This window comes from Pinus tabuliformis, chromosome 2_1 (genome assembly GCF_031772625.1).
Source record: "Pinus tabuliformis cultivar Carrire ecotype Pingquan chromosome 2_1, CPIR1, whole genome shotgun sequence".
In the NCBI taxonomy this organism is placed as follows: domain Eukaryota; kingdom Viridiplantae; phylum Streptophyta; class Pinopsida; order Pinales; family Pinaceae; genus Pinus; species Pinus tabuliformis.
The window spans coordinates 562,651,141-562,657,762 of NC_142299.1; the positions used below are offsets into that span (position 1 = coordinate 562,651,141).

General features: G+C 41.7%; 1 long non-coding RNA gene across 1 annotated transcript; it reads right to left on the minus strand.

Annotated features, from left to right (window-relative positions):
- Positions 1-482: 482 nt before the first annotated feature.
- On the minus strand, positions 483-1,237 carry LOC149201648 (uncharacterized). Its single transcript, XR_016253460.1, has 3 exons — positions 951-1,237; positions 773-836; positions 483-603 (listed from the first exon to the last, which is right to left on the minus strand). It is a non-coding gene; the product is annotated as an uncharacterized LOC149201648 (long non-coding RNA).
- Between the last annotated feature and the right edge of the window lie 5,385 nt (positions 1,238-6,622).

Here is a 6,622-nt window from a genome sequence, read left to right on the forward strand (position 1 = left end):
TCCTGGGCTCTGTCATCGGGAACGTGGATACCTAGGTATTTTTTGGCTAAATTTAAATACCAGGGCATCATCAATCGGACTAGTGCGGATGCGTTCTTGAATTTCAAGACATCAAAACCAACCACCCTTTATAACTTCTTGTTTGTCTAGAGAAACTGCAAATATCTATGGAGTCTAATGATTCATAAAGAAACCGCAGAATAAACATTTGGAGTCTAATGATTCATAAAGAAACCACAGAATACACTTATTACTTGATTTCAGAAGCAATTCACATCCTTATACCAAATCTTTATCCCAATTCCTCTACATTAATTTAAACAGAAATTTAAACGCACTGTTGCTTTTTTCAAATTAAACAAAATTTTTACGTCATCACTTAACTACACATTTAAAAGACCTGCTTCATTTTTCAACAATAATTCCGAATCTCACAGGGAATTGATAATTGCAGTGAAATCAAGTATCAGAAAGGTACCTTAGATATTTCTCCAGGGCAGTGGTGCTCACTCATCCTGTGCACACGGACCTTATTCTTCAGAGCATCAGGGTCACTCGGCCCTTTGCACATGGACCTCTCCACGCTATATACTCAAAAACTCACTGAAAGCAATAAATGAACAAACAAAGCACCATAGCTCATAAATTCTGAAAATAATTAATGACCCATTGAGACAGATAGAAAATACCCATTGAGACAGATAGAAAATACAGTTCACAAACAAATCAAATGACAAAATACTACAAATATGCACAAACCCAGAGGTAGTACCTTGCAAATATGGCTCTGTAGCAGTGTTCACTCAGAGCTTTGCATCCAGTGCTCAGTCCTTAAGCTGGAAGCAAAAAATTAAAAACGAACCAACAAAGAATTATCAAATGCAGAAACATTTAGAAATAACAAATAAATTATTTTAATATGAAGAAACTAAACAGTATATCTCCCTCACCTCATTCGTTCATTTTAAATGGAGATTGTGCTGGCCAATTTGTTTCACCCAAATACCTCTGTTTCAGAAATGCTTTCTTCTCTATTCTGCGCTGGCTCGCCCTAAGTGATTAATTTCACACGCAGACAACATATAAAAAAAACAACATATCCAACGAAGAACTATACACGGAAAAAAAAGGGAACGCTCCACATATTCAATCATAACACACCACACAGAGGAGATCAAAGAAAAGCAGAGGAAGCAGAATAAACGTTAATTGCACTGGGTAGTAATAGATCAAAGAAAAGCAGAGGACGCAGAATAAACGTTAACTACATTGGATAGTAATATATATATAGACAGCGTCATGCCATCTTTTCCCTCTTGATCTTATCTTTACACAACGGTCATGTTTTAAGAGCTTTTGACCATCAAGATTCTTTAAATTTGAGGTGCCAATTTAAAATGATTTTCTGAAAAAGCTAACCTGGTAAAGGGGGTTCTGGTCTTCGATTTGAACACGGTAGTGCTTTTTGTATTTACTTTTTGCAAAAAATTTCAAAACCTTCGATCAATCACCTCCAGGAAGGAAACCAGTCAGCATTGTATCCACTCCAAAATTTAAATAAGTTCATCAATATCATCTTGTTTTTACTCTCCATTTCCCAAATTCCTATCTTTGGCCTTTTAAACAAAAACATTCAAAAAACTAAAGATAAATAACCTACTCCTCATCTGAGGAGGCTATTTGAAATGTCGCCTTCTCTTCCGGGCTCAGCGTCTTCCTGCAAGAATTTTGCGGCTTCACCCTTGGGCCTGGGAGCTCTCTTCCCTGCTAGAACATTTGCCACTTTATCTCCGACAAAGTCTGCTCAAGTCGGCCCAAGGCAAGATTGTTCCTGTAAGTTTGTGTCTGGATGGTCGCCAGTTCTTTCATAATTTCCCCTCTTCCTGGTTCTGGTTCCTTGTTTCTCTCTTGCCTGTTCAGCACTTCCCCTTCCATATGTTCTTGATGCAAGGTCATGGCTCGAGCAACAATATGTTTCATTATCCAGTATTGTTGCAGAGTCCTGTGATAGAGAGATTGCCAACCATTTGTTGTACCTGGGTCCTGTAACATTTCTTCCCACTCATGCATAGAGAGATCTTTGCCTCTTATATTTTTTCTCAGGTTGCGTTCCCAACCCCAAATTTGGTCCCAGATTTCCTGCGAATTTGCCTCCATGTAGGTGTCAATTAGTTTCTTCATCTGCTCACTGTTCGATTTCCTTCCTTTTTTCTATCCTGTGCTACTTGTTCCTTCTTCTTGTTTTACATTTCTCTTGCTGCGCCTGGGTGCCATGTTTTTGCTTGTCAGTGTCCTGGTGCTCTTATCCTTAGAATTCTCTGACTGGGTTGTAGTTGCCCCCTTACCGTTTGTTAGACCTATCACATTATAAACACAGTTGTCAGTTTTAGCCTTTGGGATGATATTATTGAGTAGGGTAGTGCTACCACCCCTTAGCATAGTTCCTCTCATGCTATGTCTTTCTCGTTTGTGCAGAGCTAGGGCCTTTCTATTGCTTTCAGGCTCTGAGCCTCCAGCACTTAGAGTTGCGCTATGAGAGTTAGCATACTTTTTCTGGGATGAGTGATCCACCTTTCTTTCAAGGCCTCTCCTATCTCTCCTAGGCTTGCCTATCCCTATCCCCGGTTTGGATTCCTCTGGTCCAGAGTCACCCTCCCGATTTTCTTCAGTTTCTCTTTTCCCAATGAGATGCTTCGGGTTCTGCTCTCGTTTTTTCTGGGTTTTCCTTTCCCCCCTGACCGAGTGCACCTTGGTAGGTGAAGGCTCAGGGTTTGAGATGCCCGGGACTTCAAATCTGTTACAGGGGACATAGGTGGATGGGTCCTTCATTTTCTTTCTTCTCTTCTCCTTACTTTTATACCCGCCCTTCCTAGCCATGGATTCCAGGGGTTCTTCCCCATCCCAAACTATCCTAACTCTGTAATTGAATATGAGATGATGAAGATCATCCCTATCTACCTTCATGCCTACTCTATACTTCATAATAGATCTCTTTTCCAAGGATGGGGAAGGAAATTTAACATACCTGTCAACCTAGTTGTGTTGTTCTATCTTCTGCAGCTGTCATTTGCAATCTATGCATCCTCGCTCACCACCTTCCTTCTTTCGTGTCCACATGCAAAGTGCATGGTTTCCCTCAGACTCTACTCTTTTAATATTCCCCTGTCTTAACGTTCCCTCCAGCTGTCCCCGTTTCCGCCCATCCTTGGCTCGCTTTCTGTCCCACTTTCCTTGGGATGCTACCCAAATGTCTTGTCCTCCATGCTTCATTAATGTTTTTCTTCTCCCGGCTGCTCTTGCTGTCCATTTGCTGACTCTGCATTGCCATCTGGCTTCCCCTTGCTATCCCTTCTCGGTCTTGCTGTCATGTTCTCCCTTCTCCCACCCCTTTCCATTTCTGCCCCCGCGCTTCTCAGGTTAGTCCTTTCTCTTCCCTCTTCCGTCATCCAAGTCCTCTCTGTCCTTTCTTCCGTCCTTTGTTGTTCCGTGGGTGATCTGTGCTGACCTACCTGCACCTGCCCTGGTCCTTCTACCCTCCCATCAGCGTCACCCAAATTCTCTAGATGTCGCCTATCTGCTTCGACTGCTTGTATCATTTGGTTCATTTCCTCATTCTGGCTAAGCTCTTCTTCTCCCGTGTTTAATTGTTGCTCTCTATTTCGGCATCCCCAGTGCGCAAGGAGGTCCGCTGGGGCATTTCCTTTCCTTTTCACATGGGACGAGATGGTGTATGCCAACCGCTGAAGTTGCCGCCCTCCAGCTTTTGCTTAGATTTTCCAGTGGTGTTCCCTGTTGTAGTTGTTTTATGGTTTCTATGACCAGCATGGAATCACCTTCTATCTGCAGTCTGTGGTACCCTTCTCGTATCGCTATCTCCAGTCCCCTGTTTAGTGCATGGTATTCTGCTTCATTGTTTGTGGCAATGCCGCAGTCCATTGCATATGCCCATTTGATCTTTCCTTCCTCATCTCTGAATATCCCTCCAATACTCGCCTCCCCTGGGTTGCCTTTGGCTGCCCCTTCGAAGTTTAGTTTTATGAATCCTTGTGGAGGGTTCCTGTATCTTTCTTTGGCTCTTGCCTTGTCTGCATCATGTTCCTTCCCTATGCTGCTTGGGTTTTTTACTTTGATTTCCAGTCGGTTCATGATGTTGGTTTCCGTTCCTTCCGTCTTCCAGTCTTCCTCTTTCCAGTTTCCCAGGATGATTGTTTCTCTTATGTTTTTCATGATTTGGTTCCAGATTTCTCCTTTATCTTTTTTTTTCTTCTCTGAATATTACCCTGTTTCGTGCTTTCCAAAGGTTCCACAGGAGAAACCCGATTGACAGGTTCCAAGCATGGTTTAGGATTGTGTTGCGGTACGACTTACTACTCCACTGCTCTATTGTTATTTTGATGCTCCCTAAATTTCTTTCTGTAATCTCAAAAAGTTGTTGGTGATTTTGTCACAGGTTATTACTTACACTGCAAGAATTTACGACGTGCTCCATGGTTTCTTCTTGATTTTGGCATAATGCACATCGTGAAGGCCCATGCGTCCCATTCCTTCTTAATTGATCCCAAGTCAAGGCTCGCCCATGTAGCACTGTCCAGGTAAAAAACGCCACTTTTGGCCAGGTTTTTAACTGCCAAATTCTTTTCCATTTTTTTATGTCTGCATTTCCAGCTCCTCCTGTTTCCATATGGTAGCCTTCTAAGATTGTGAGCATGCCTTTTATGCATTTTCCCCATCTTATTATATCTGGTCCTTCTTTAATTGTTATTTTCCTGGTTGCCAATTCTTTTTGATAGGTTGTCCATTGATCAGTTTCCGGGGCTTTGGGCCAGTCACTCTTCATCTTCCATTTTCTCCAATAACTATTTTGTTCAACTACCCAATAGTTTCTTACTGCGTCTTCCACTATTTGGGTTGTGTACTGTTGGATTTCGTGTAGCTGGGGTTCTTGAATTAGGGTTCCTCTTTGTTGCCACGCTTCTTGCCAAAAATCTGCTTTGTCTCCCTCCCAAATTTCTCAGAAGTTGTTGTCTCTTATCAGGGCTTTGTTCATACTTGCCAGGTTCCAAATCACTGAGCCTTTCCTTTCTGACAAGGTTCAAAGTTTACCTTCCGGAGTCCTTGCTATCTCATATTTCTATTCCCACAGCATTTTCCATAGGTCATTGCCTCCTTGAATCCATCTCCACCATAATTTTACCCCCATGACTTGGTTTAAAACATAAGGCTCTCTTAGTCCTAGACCTCCCTCTGAAAGTAGAGCCCATTTTTATTGATTTGTTTGCCCCTTGCCACAGAAATTTTTTGAAGATTTGCACCATTTTCTAGCATATGGTCTTAGGGATCGCTTGACTGGCCATCTGATAGACTGGCATAGCTTGAAGGACTAATTTTAGGAGTATGAGGCAACTCGGTGTATTAAGCGTTTTGAACGTCCAATTTTCCATTATTTTTTGAATTTTCCGTATCAAACCTTGCCAATTCGCTACTCTGTACTGTTGATCACTCAGTTGTACTCCTAAGTATTTTGTTGGAAACTGCCTAATTTTGAACCCAATTGTTCTTGCCAGGAAGGCTTGGCTCACTCTTGGCGTGTTGAAGAAGAAGATTTCAGTTTTTTCTTTATTCACCTATGTTCATGAAGCTTTTGTAAATTCTGATAGGATCTCCCCTAGCTTTTTGGCTTCCTTGAGGTTTTCTTGGCTATACATCATTACATCATCCACAAATTGTTGATGTGTAATAGTTAAGTCATCCCCCTATAATCTTAGCCCTTTGAACTCTCCTTGGCTTACTCTGGCGTTGATTAAATGACCTAATCCGTCTGCTGCTAAAATGAATAGGAACGGTGAGAGAGGGTCTCCCTGTCTTAGGCCGTTGGATGGCTTAAAGGTGTCAATAGGGGTCCCGTTAAGCATGATTGACATGCTTGGTGTGGATATCATGGACATTATCCATGCTATCCATCTATCGTCAAATCCATAGGCTTGTAGGATTTCTTGTAGATATTTCCAGCTGAGTTTATCATAGGCCTTTGCTAAGTCAAGTTTAACCATCATTCCTTTATTTCCCATCTTCTTAAGGGAGTGGATCACCTCTTGCGCAACTACAATCCCATCCACAATCTGTCTCCCTTTCACAAACCCTGTTTGTTCTTTTGCTATCAATTCTGGGAGTAGAGGTTGTAATCTTTTTACCATTATGGTGGCCAGAATTTTATAGATTACATTGCAAAGAGCTATTGGTCTGAAGCTATGGGGTTCTTCAGCCTAATCTACTTTTGGTATTAATGCCAGAAAGGTAGCATTCCATGCAGGGTGCATTCTTTTATGGCTTCTTGATTCTTCTACTGCATTAACAATATCTTTTCTCATGAAACTCCAAGTTGCTTGAAATAATTCTGCTGTAAAACCATCCTGGCCAGGGGCTTTGTTTTTAGCCATTGACTTGACTACTTCCTCGACCTCATTCTCGGTAATTACCCTTAGAAGAGCCCAATTTTGATCCCTGTTTACCTTTTTTGGGATGTATTGTCTTATCTTTGCTATCTCCTCATCTCTATTACTTTGCGACTCTGTCAGTATGCCCTTGAAATGTTGGATTAGGAGATTTTCCATTTCCTCTTTCT